Source organism: Macrobrachium nipponense, chromosome 16 (assembly GCF_015104395.2).
Source record: "Macrobrachium nipponense isolate FS-2020 chromosome 16, ASM1510439v2, whole genome shotgun sequence".
Lineage (NCBI taxonomy): Eukaryota > Metazoa > Arthropoda > Malacostraca > Decapoda > Palaemonidae > Macrobrachium > Macrobrachium nipponense.
The window spans coordinates 63,095,159-63,107,545 of NC_087209.1; the positions used below are offsets into that span (position 1 = coordinate 63,095,159).

General features: G+C 35.8%; 1 long non-coding RNA gene across 1 annotated transcript in view; it reads left to right on the plus strand.

Moving 5' to 3' along the window:
* The window catches only part of LOC135195451 (uncharacterized), a 352,685-nt gene that overhangs the window by 277,052 nt on the left and 63,246 nt on the right, over positions 1-12,387 (plus strand). The window contains exon 3 of the long non-coding RNA XR_010310128.1: positions 679-780. This is a non-coding gene — a long non-coding RNA (uncharacterized LOC135195451). The remainder of the gene's footprint in view (positions 1-678; positions 781-12,387) is intronic.

The following is a 12,387-nucleotide window of genomic DNA, read 5'->3' on the forward strand; positions in this document are numbered from 1 at the left end:
CTAAGGTTGCCCCGCCCACCCCGTCTTTCACAAGACTTTTGATTTAAAATTGTCCAGGTTTTTTACGACCGTACAATTCTCGGGATCCGTCTCTTATTGAACTCTTAACCTTTTTACTGCATGCTTGTTGCGTCTCAAGTCTCATTTGACAAGGTATTTCATTTTACGTCATCTTCTTAAGCTGATCTACTGTCACATCTTCTTTTTTCGTATTGGATATCCAAATACATTTCTTGTGTTTTGATAATTTTAATTTTTTCTATTAATTTATTCATTTTTTCTTTTTTGATGGGTGATCTCTCTTTTTTTGTATCATTCCAGTACCTTCTGTGACTTCTTTCTAATGAACACCATAATATTCTTTGGAAGCTTGAATTTCAAGTCAGTGGCTTGTTACATATGAATAGGGTTCATTTTATGAATAATAATAATAATAATAATAATAATAATAATAATAATAATAATAATATCGTATTCTTTCTTTGTGTATCATTACTACGAAGCACGAATTTATGAATTACATTCTTTCGTCCATTTGTTGAATTTCACATCTGGCAGAGCAGCGAGGATGCTGTTATTATTAAATCACGGTTAACCTCCACAGGGTAAATCTCCATACAAATGATATTGTCTCTCCCAAGGGGTCCACAACTCTACTTTCTCTGCTTTCATCTTCAGGGGCAGTTACCCAGGCATTATCGCCTATCACCACGACGGGAGCAGTGAGCCGTAGACCATAAACACAGTCATTGCTACAGGTGTAACATCCTCACCTTTAAGGTACAGTATTTCCTACCTTTTCGATTTTTTCCCCTTGTTATTTGCATAATTCATACACCGTGTTGAAGATAGAGGCGTGTATATGTTCGTGTTCATATATTATTAGTCATGTTTAGACAATTAACAGCTTTTTCGTAAGGGATAAGTATGTAATAATCCTTTTGTATATAGTCTTGATATTTTTTTTATGAGTAACATACACACGGAAATGCAATCGTCCAATAATTTCAAAGCGATACATTATTCATTGTTTAATTATTGTCATTAGAATTATTAATGTGTTAAAAATGTTTTCAGTATTATAATTATTGACGGATTAAGCTTTTATTCTCAGTGGTATAATTATTGATAACGTTAATTACTTGGCGTTTCATAATCGCCATTATTGGAACGTGAATCTCATTTTTGCGATGTCAGAGTTGCAATTATTGATATATATAAAGTCGTCATCTCCTCTTCACCGTCGGTGTATTGAGAAAGTGATGAATGTGTCACATCGGCATAGCAAGTCTTTTAAGCAACGGGATAAATAGCGAACAGTTAATTACCGTGTATGTATATATCACCTGTCAGGGCTCATTTTTTTTCTCTCTTTTTCATTCCTTTTTGAATGCCCTGTGCTATTGTTATCCGAGACCAAAGGGAACACACATTTATCACACACTTTTCCCCACCTTTGACAAACAGAAATTTTGACGTTATGAATTATCATTATGGTTTCTGTTCCGCGAAACGAGATTTTTTTTTTTTTTCGGTGGGTTGAATTCGTTTACTTTGTGTCTGTGAAAGTTCGGGCAACATAGAATGAGGTTTTGCGATATTGATTTTCGTACGCTTGAAATGCATTTGCAGGATTCTAGGAATATTCCCAATATGAAGTAGCTTATGTTTTTGGTAATAGGATCATTGGTTTGGCCTTTTAGTTCCTTTTATCATTAAACTGCTTCAACTTCTTTTTAGGTACATTTGATTTATAATATATATATATATTATATATATATATAATATATAAAATATATATATATATATATATATATATATATATATGAATATGTATGAATACTCTTTTTACTGTGTATATATATATATATATATATATATATATATATATATATATTATATATATGTGTGTGTGTGTGTGTGTGTGTGTGTGTGTGGTGTGTGTGTGTGTGTGAGTTTCGTAAAGTTCTTCAGTAAGCAAAAAGTAGGTTAGCAGTAATGTGTATGAATATACATAAGTGTATACGTGAATATATATGATAGAATACATTCAAATCATCTAGGGAGTTTTTCGCAGTGTAACCACAATAGTCTACGGGTAAGGAAACTACACGTTTAGATTATTATTATTATTATTATTATTATTATTATTATTATTATTATTATATTGTGGTTCGCTGCATCAACTTCCGACAAAGACTTATATAAGGTAACTTGGCTCGAGCATCGAGAAGGTACATAACGTCCTTAGGGAAGGTGCTTACCGTCTAGACAGCTTCTTATATCGACATCATATTTTACGGTTTGAGTGTTCTTGAATACATAATATAATAGAGGGAGTGGCGTAAAGAACTACATTTTTTTTTTAGGTTAGTGCTGGATAAATAATGCCATGTTCTCTTTCTGAATTAAAGAATTATTCAGTAATGAATATACAAAGCGATTTAAAAAAAAAGAATTATGTTAATTCTTTCATTATAGCATTACGTAGCTTTTGAATTTTCAGCGGGTTGATTACTTTAACCGTCGTGTTCACAAGCTAGGCAGAAGCCGTCCTGATATACAGTAAGGTGGGTAATGACGGTCTCATTGCCCAGCGCCGATCGTTCGATCATTTAGCAAGACTGCGAAATCAATCATGGAAGTAATAGGAAATGAGGTAATGATCAAACGGTACCCAAACCCCACCCCAGCTCCGAATTCCCGAATTGGTCTCTCGATCGAATTAACCCATATTAAACGTCTCAGTCGTCAGACAAATGGAAGTTTCCCCTATCTGCGAGGAACAGTGTTTTTGCTAATGGGGGTAGTTCCGTCAGTGCGCCTCATGCAGTGCGCTGTTAGCAATTACTCAAGGTAGTATCTTTTACAGCGTTCCATCGCCCCTTAGCTGCAAACGCATTCCATTCCTTTTACTGTACCTCCGATCATATTCGCTATCTTCCAGCTGATTATCTTCCTTCTCCTTACAGTTGTTTCATGGTGCAACTGTAAATGGAAAGTTGCTGTAGGTTCGTTCACTTACTTAACTGTATCGTTCTACAGTGGTGTTTACCGAGTTAATTAAAAGAGAATAAATAGATAAATAAAAATATGAATGATAAATGAATACAAACAATAAATAGTGTAAGTAAACAGTATAAATAATATAAAGGAATATACATATATATAAATAATAAGTGAATAAAGTAGGAAATAAATGTAAATAAGAAACAGTATTAAATATTGTAAGGAATAAATGGTATATATATCATAAGTGAATAAACAGATATATAAAGACATAAATAATAAATCAATGAGAATAATAAACATTAGAATGATGTAACTAATAAATTATATAAATTTATTCTTAAAGGGGGTGAAAGATCAAGAAGGCTTCGTTGTACGCAGAGTCGGCGAATGCGATTTCCACCCGTCGACGATAGGATAGAATGCATCGTTATAGTTTGGCGATTGCTAACTTTATAGCATTCATTGACCCAGTGAGAGCGATACGCCCATCACTGGAAGGATGAAAGTCATGAGGACCCGGAAAAGCAGACGACTTGAGAAAATTCCAAAGGTTTCTTGGCTTTACCTAGTTTGGGTATACAGTTTATTAAGAGCCTCCGTTCTCATGAATATTATATATATATATATATATATATATATATATATATATATATATATATGTAGATATATATTGTCATATTTTTAAAGACTCTCTCTCTCTCTCTCTCCTCCCGGTCGGGTCTCTCTCTCTGTGGGATGAGGTTATTATTTTCTAGCCACCCCACCCTTAAAGAAAAAAAAAATAAAAAAAAGAAAGGAAAAAAAAAAGTCGTCTCAAGTGAATGTGAGAGAATGAAAGCGGGCTTTGTTAACAGTGAGCGTTATCGGCCTGGTGTTGGAGGCTATATTTTTTCAGCATCTTCCAAAAGGGGAAAACCACTTTTTTTTCTTAATATAAAAACCAAAATAAAAAAAAAATTAATGTGAGAGAATGAAAGCGGGCGTTGTTTACAATGAGCATTATCGGCCTCATGTTGGAGGCTATATTTTTTCTGAACCATTACCCAACCCCCCCCTCTCCCCCCCCATAAAAAAAACTAATATAAAAACCAAGAATGACAAAAAAAAAAATGTATTAATGTGGAGAGAATGAAAGGGGCGGGGTGGTTGTTTTACAGAGCATTATCGTTCCCATGTTGGAGGCTTGAATTTTTCCAGAAAAAAATAATTCGTTAAAAAGAAAGAAGAAAAAAAAAAAGAAATGTGCACAAATGTAAGAGAATGGAAGCGGGTGTTGTTTAAAGCGAGCATTTATGATCGGCCTCGTGCAAGAATTGTTGACAGGGAAGAGCTCATGGCGGCGACCTCCAGAGGGGATTTGGGGATACTACTTATTCTCGTATTTCCCTCTTCGGGAACAAAGACCCGAAATGGACGATCTTAATTTGATTGGTGGCGCAAATAAGTGTAATTAGCATCAATTATCACCTCGCGGGGAGAGGAGAAGAGAGAGAGAGAGAGAGAGAGAGAGAGAGAGAGCGCGAAACAAACGAAACCGTTTCTGTTGATGCTGGTGCCACCATGATAAAGGTCACTTTATTGCTCGGTTTCTTTTCACACGTGGTCTTTATTCTTTGTTCTCTGTCGCCCTCTTCCCTCTTTTCCGTCATTATTGCTCCCTCTCATTCTCACATTCGCTTTCGTTCTCCTCATCGTTGTTGTCTCAGTCTCCTACTAGTTCCTCATTTGTACTTTTCTCTGCTCCTTTGTCCCAGGACTCTTGTCTCGTGTCAGTATCTTGTGTCACTTCCGTTAATCCGTTTTGCCTGTGGCATTTTTGAATCGGCCTCTTTCTTGTACCTGTATTTTAAAAGTCATTATCTATAATTTTCATTCTCATTAATTCTCATCATGGCGCTGAATGACCATATGAGTTCCAGTGCTTGGCGTCTTGTCCAGATCTCATATTCCATTCCATTCCATTCCTTGGTCCCATTTTGGGATTTTTTTTTTTTCAGGGAGATATTTCAGTAACATTTTTAAAACACCAATGTTGATTTTTCTGGAGTGACACAAGTTAGAGATTATGACGTGGCCCATTATGGAAACATCTGTCAATACTAAAAGAATAATAATAAGAAAAAATAAGGAAATAAAAAAGGAAGCTATCAGCCAGGGGTTGGCGTAGGAACGATTGATTGAATGTATTCTTCGCTGATGTGAATTAAGACCAGCTAAACTGTTAGTTCCCTTTAAGTGCAATCACTCGTTGATAGCCAGGCATTTCCTTTAAGGTTAACAGGGTAAAAAGACAAATGCAAGAATTCTAGTTCTTCTGGAGTTCAGTTCCTGCCATTTCCTAGTTCGGGACACTGAAGGTGGCTAGCCATGCCTAAATGCATCCTTCATTGCGTGAAGCTATCGGTGTAAGTTCGTGTAGGCTGGTTCTTTTCGAGCACTGTCCTTCTTGCTGGTTCTTTTCGAGCACTGTCCTTCTTGTTGACGGGGAAGGCTTATTTGCTTGGCAACTCTACCTGATAGTTCTGCACAAGTTGTTCATCGGGAACTCATTATATTGCATATCAATTGTCTATGATACCAGGGAATATTAGCGGAAGGTGTTTTAAAGATTTAATGATACCATGCAAGAGAGAATAGTACTCAAAATCTTCTGAGAGAGAGAGAGAGAGAGAGAGAGAGAGAGAGAGAGAGAGAGAGAGAGAGAGAGAGAGATGTGCTCGAAATCTACCAAAATAAAAAGCCCTTGCAGATATACGTAAAGTTAGAGAGAGAGAGAGAGAGAGAGATGCTTGGAATTTACCAAAATAAAAAGCCCTTGCAGATTACGTAAACAGTGAGAGAGGAGAGACCCGAGAGAGAGAGAGAGAGAGAGAGAGAGAGAGCTGCTCGAAATCTAATATAACAAAAAGCCCTTGCAAATATACGTAACGTAAAGTGTGTGTGTGTGAGAGAGAGAGAGAGAGAGAGAGAGAGAGAGAGAGAGAGAGAGAGAGAGAGAGAGAGAGAGAGTTAAGGAGCAATTTTATTTCGTCATTTAAACGGTGAGGCAAATTAATGGGGATTCATCGAGGCAGTAAAAAGAATTATCGTAAATTACAGCTGGGCCCTCACTACAGTATCAAATAGATATAAATTTCAACACTAACAAGCACTATACGCGAGAGCTTGGAAATGCAAATAAACATTTACGGATATTATTCTAAATCGGTTGTTCTGCGTTCTTTTCCTCTTATGTGTTTTTATCACATCCACTGCCGTTCCCACCCGTTCCGCTCCGCTGATCCCCAGAATGGGATTCCTGCAGCGAGAAAAATGAGGAAATGTAGATTTTAATTAACTTATTTTGGCAGCAGCAAATGATAGGGATGATCATCTCTTTGGCCCATTCTGACCTAACCCTTCCCCCGCCCCCCTCCCTGTGTAAGTCCCCAACCCCCTCACCCCTACACTAAGACGTACCTCCCACCATCCTTTGACCTCCCCTTCCCCTATGGGAACAGTCCACCCTCCCCTTCCCCCTTCCCCTCCTATCCCAACCATACCTATCTCCCTCCCTCCCTCCCGTCTATGGGTTTAATAACTTGTTAATGTGTTTTTCATTCGCTGTTAACATATTTGCTCGAACTGCACAGCTCCAATTGATGTTATATTAATGCAGCCCCTCTGTTGATATTCTGCAAGAGGAATTGGCTTAATATGGAAATTTATTCATCTTTATTTACAAAAGGTGGCGATCGATTTGACAAATAAATCCCCGTGTTGTCCATCATCTGCATGATGATGAAGAGATTAGGATGATGAATGTTTGGGCTTCTGGCTGATGTCGTTGTTTTTTTTTTTTTTTTTTTTTTTAGATTCGATAGTTTGACGTGCTGGTGACGTGGATGGTTGTCAAGATTAAGACCATTTCAGAACCTAATGGGGTGTGTTGAAAGTACGAAATTTAACACCTCTAGTTAGCTTACATGCGAGTAATATGGGCATCAGTGAACACGTAGATTGCACACAGACGATTCAGGTGAACTTATTCTTCTTATCGGTACTTTTTCGAAGTACAGATGTGACAGGTCATCTCGTAGAAGTTTAGGTTCTGGGTCAATTATTCCCGGAGAACTTCAGCCAGCCTCTCCGTTACATCCGAAGAATTTGCTAAAGATGTATATGTGATTATAGAGTCTTTTGGTTCCAAATTTTAATTGTGGAGTTACGCTTTATTTCTTTTTATTTTCATATGATTGATATGCCTCAGATTAAAAATAAATATGTTTTAATACTATTAATATGCCCCGGACTTTTTGTATATGATTAGTATGACTGAAATTTTAGGTTTTTAACATTTCTATATGATTAAAATGCCTCAGATTTGGTTTTTGAAATTTTTCATATGATTAATATGCCTCAGCCATGTTTTTTTTATATGATTGTTATGCCTCAGACTCTTTTGATGTAATTAGTATGCGTCAGAATTTTTTTTTACACGTTATCAATTTTTATTTTCTACATTCATTTTCATCACCGGGTCTTTGTCGCTTGAGTAATATTTTAATTTTAAAGTCTTGGTTGGCGTGAATAATTAAATGAACTCCTCGTTAGTGATAGCTCAACACCTGTTTTGCTTAAAAGGTTCAGTGGAAACTTCCATTGTTTACTTTTAGCAAAAGAGTTTCTGTTCAGTATTTAGCTTCGTTGGATTTTTTGCAAGAGGGTCTAGTAATTACTTTATGTTGCTGCAATTTGTCCTATAATTAGTTGCATTTTCAATGTCACCATATTTACAGTGCTCTAGTGACCATCTTTCCTGTCTTTGAGTTCATGATGAAACATCTCCCGTAGGAAGGGTAGTACCGTCATTGCGCCTCATGTGGTGCACTGTAGGCACTACTCAAGGTGCTTTGCAACGTCCCTTCGGCCCCTAGCTGCAATGTCTTTCATTCCTTTTACTGTACCTCCTTCCATCTTTCTTATTACTTTCCATCCTCTCCTAACAATTGTTTCTGCAACTGATTTGAGGTTTTCCTCCCGTGACACTTTTCAAACTTCTTTACTGTCAAAATTCTCTTTCAGCGCTGAATGACCTCACAGGTCCCAGCGCTTGGCCTTTGGCCTAAATTATATATTTATGTATAATATGATACATCTATAATCCAGTTATATTCGTGTGGAATCGCATGTCTCCTTTTTTATAAGACGTCGGATAAATTTTTTTATCTTGCCTTTGAGACGCATTAGAGTTTTCGACTTATTTATAATCTTCATTATTTTTTTTTTACGAATGTGAGAGCATTTTATTCACATATAATTTCCATGAAACACTGAGTACAAAACCAATGTAATTATTATTTTTTTTTTTTATCCTATTGTTGGTTATTTATATTACTGCTGTGTAAAGTAAAGTAGTCAGAGTGCGGTAATCATCTCTAGATAGTCATCTCTAGAGTCTAGAGAGACTCCGGCGATAATCTAGACTCTAGATCGTCACCTCTAGAGTCTAGAGAGACACTGCCGATAATCTAGATTCTAGATCGTCATCTCTAGAGTCTAGAGAAACTCCGGGGATAATCTAGGCTCTAGAATGTTATCTTTAGAGTCTAGAGAGAACCCAGTGATAATCTAGAATCTAGATTGTTATCTCTAGAGTTTAGAGAAACTCCGGGGATAATCTAGATTCTAGATCATCATCTCTAGAGCCTAGAGAGACCCTAGTGATAATCTAGAATCTAGATTGTTATCTCTAGAGTCTAGAGAGACTCCGGGGATAATCTAGATTCTAGATTGTCACCTCTAGAGCCTAGAGAGACCCTGGTTATCGAACCAGTGACAATTTTTTGTGGGGCTATTTATACGACTGTTTTGTAAACAAGTACGATATCGAGAAAGACGCCCACGACTAACCCACGTAAGAGTTATTATTTACGACTGTTGTGTACACAGGTCTATTTGTATCATCGAGAGAGAGAGAGAGAGAGAGAGAGAGAGAGAGGAGAGAGAGAGAGAGAGAGACTTATGAACAAACCCACAGCAATCCAATGAATATTATAACGATAGAGAGAGAGAGAGAGAGAGACGCCTATGAACAAACCCACAAGCACCCCCCAAAAAAAAAGAAAAAAAAAAAAGAAAGAAAACACACACACACACACACACAAAACCTTAGAATCAAACCCAATGCATATTATGTATATATATATATATATATATATATATATATATATAATATACATATATATATATATATATATATATATATATATATATATATATATATAGAGAGAGAGAGAGAGAGAGAGAGAGAGAGAGAGAGACCCACGAATAAATCCACGGCGGAAAAAAAGAATACACAAGACCTTCTTGGAATCAGACCCAATGTATATAATATCGAGAGAGAGAGAGAGAGAGAGAGAGAGAGAGAGAGAGAGACGCCCACGAACAAACCCACGGAAATAAAAAAAGAGAGAGAAAAAAAAAACACACACACACACAAAACCTTCTGGGAAACAAACCCACTCGATGACAGTCACACGCTGCGCCTGCATTCATACGCCCCGTGGAAAAAGGGCGGAGCTCGTAAAGTTCTGTGGGGCGGGATAATGCGCCCATTGTTATCGCTTTATATTCCGGCGACAATAATAACTGCGGAGCGCTCCGGAAACTACAGATATATAAAATAGCCGTGACTTAATTGCTAAAGTTTCATCGGTTTGGTTATATAAAGAGATTAAGGCAAAAAAAAAAGATATAAAAAATAGTTATTTGTTAATGATAATAATTAATCATGAGGCGTTTGACAGGTGCTCAATCGATTGTACTTTGTATTTATTTACGAGTTGCATTTGAATGGATGCTATTGGACGAGCCTTCTAAATCCTCAACCCCGCACCCGCCTCCACTCCCTCGCTACCCTTCGCTCTCATCCTGACGAACCCACCCACCCAAAAACCTCCTCATCCTCTCATCCCGTCACCCGACCCCCCCCACCAAAACCTTAAACCTTGTGGGCAGCCATTTTTTTTTTTTTTCTTTCCTGTGAGTGTCTATGTCGTCCTGTAATTGGAAAGGATGTAGTCATTATTTCATTTCATTTTTCTCTTTAATTTCCGTCCGTTTTTCCCTCTTCCACTCAGTCTTTTTTTCCCTTCCTTCCTTTACTCAGGCTGTTTTTTTTTTTAATTTAATCTTTTTATTTATTCTTTTTTTATTTCGTAGTTTTCTCTCCCGTTATCCTTTCCGTTGCTTTAGCGTGCGTTGGTTTGTGTGTGTGTCGCTTGGATCATGTGTTTCTGCTTTTACGGAAGCCACGTGAATTTTTCAACTTTTTTTCAATTTTTTTTTTTTTTTTTTTTTTTTTTTTTTTTTTTTTTTTTTTTTTTTTTTTTTTTTTTTTTTTTTTTACTTGGTGTCACTGCCGACCTGTCTTTGCCTTTTGATCCTCTTTTTTTTTTTTTTTTTTTTTTTTTTTTTTTTTTTTTTTTTTTTTTTTTTTTTTTTTTGTTTTTTTTTTTTTTTTTTTTTTTTTTTTTTTTTTTTTTTTTTTTTTTTTTTTTTTTTTTTTTTTTTTTTTTTTTTTTTTTTTTCAAAGTATTTTTTTCCTCTCTCCTCAGGAAAGCTTGTGTATGTTTGAGAGTTTAAAATTAGATTTTGCAAAACTAGTAGGAGGGAGACATTTGTTTGACATTTACTTCAAGACAGAATTTTGCTGAAGTTTCTCTTTTTACTCTATATAGTTTGTGTGTATATTCACACACCTACACATACATATGTACACACATATATAGTGTACAAAAGTATACATACATACATGCATTTATAAACAACGGAAAATATGCAATAAAATCCTCAACTTCTCTGTTCCCTACTATGTACTATGTGGACGCTTTTTAAACTGAGAAAATATTTTTCGCTTCTGGAAATTTGAAAATTCTATCTCGTTTGGTTGGGCTAAGACAGAGGGCCACATCAGACGACGTATTCCCGCTTTATCTCTCTTAATAACCTCAATTTGTCAAAGACCCTTACAGTCAGTAGACCAGGTTGAGATTGGATATATTATACTTTGACCGAAAGAGATCTATCCATGCTTTAGTGACATGATGTTAAGTGATATTAAATTTTATGGCTTTTGTAGATGAATTCTTTGTGAGTCTAGATGTCACATGTGCTAGACTTGTGTTATTACATTGACCAGAATGCAAAAGAATAATAAAAAGAAAAATTAAAATACTTGAAATATCTCGATTTCATCACTGTTTTGGGGCCAGTGTTTGGCATCAAAAGCATTTAATATTATATATATATATATATATATATATATATATATATATATGTATATATATATATATTATTTTATATATATCATATATATAGATATATAATATGTATATGCATACAATAAATATGAGTGTGTGTACACATACACACTCACACACACATATGTATGTATATATATATATATATATATATATATATATATATATATATATATATATATATATATATATATATATATATACACGTATATGAAGAAATTACAATGAGATACAAAGGCACCATGCAGTGAATGTAAAAGCAGCGAGCGAGGCTAATGACCAAATGGATCTCAGAATAATGAATGCAAATGAGTCCGAGATCTCTGGTGAGAATGCAGTCCTGGACCGACGGAGTGATTAATTATTATTATTATTATTATTATTATTCTTTATTAATTATTAATTATTATTTATTATTATTATTATTATTATAAAGATTCGTTAGCTCGTGTCTGCGGGACTGCAAAAGCTATGTGGATGGAATTGCGCGTGAAAGGCAAATTTAAGGTGTGTGTTAGTGTGGTTAAATAGCTGGCCATAGTGTTTATGGTAGACTTGAGGGAGTGAATTGTTCTACTTATAAGGGCATGGTGTCTTTTACCTGAATTCTTTGAAGGTGACCATAATCTAATGGTATTAAGACTGAATTTTTTTAGATACAAAATTAATTGCCAACTCTCTCTCTCTCTCTCTCTCTCTCTCTCTCTCTCTCTCTCTCTCTGCTTGCAAAGGCGCGATAAGTAAAATTCGAACCCTTTTCCCTGAACCAACTCGGCGAATCCATTAGGAACTGCAAGACATTACATTCCACTTAAACGAATCAATGACGCAAAGGAGAGAAATAAAAAAAAGGGAGAAAAAAAAGGCTATGGACACAATTCAAGAAATTCTGCAACGACAAGAAACTAACGTCATTTCAAACGTCTATTGATCCTTAAAGAGCGCCTTTCGCTAATAATTCACTCGGAATAAAACACGAAACGACTGTCGTTTCTCCCACACCCTCTCCCCTTCCCCTTCCTCCACCCTACCCCCTCTCCCCACCTCTCCCCACCTCTCCCCTTCTCCTATT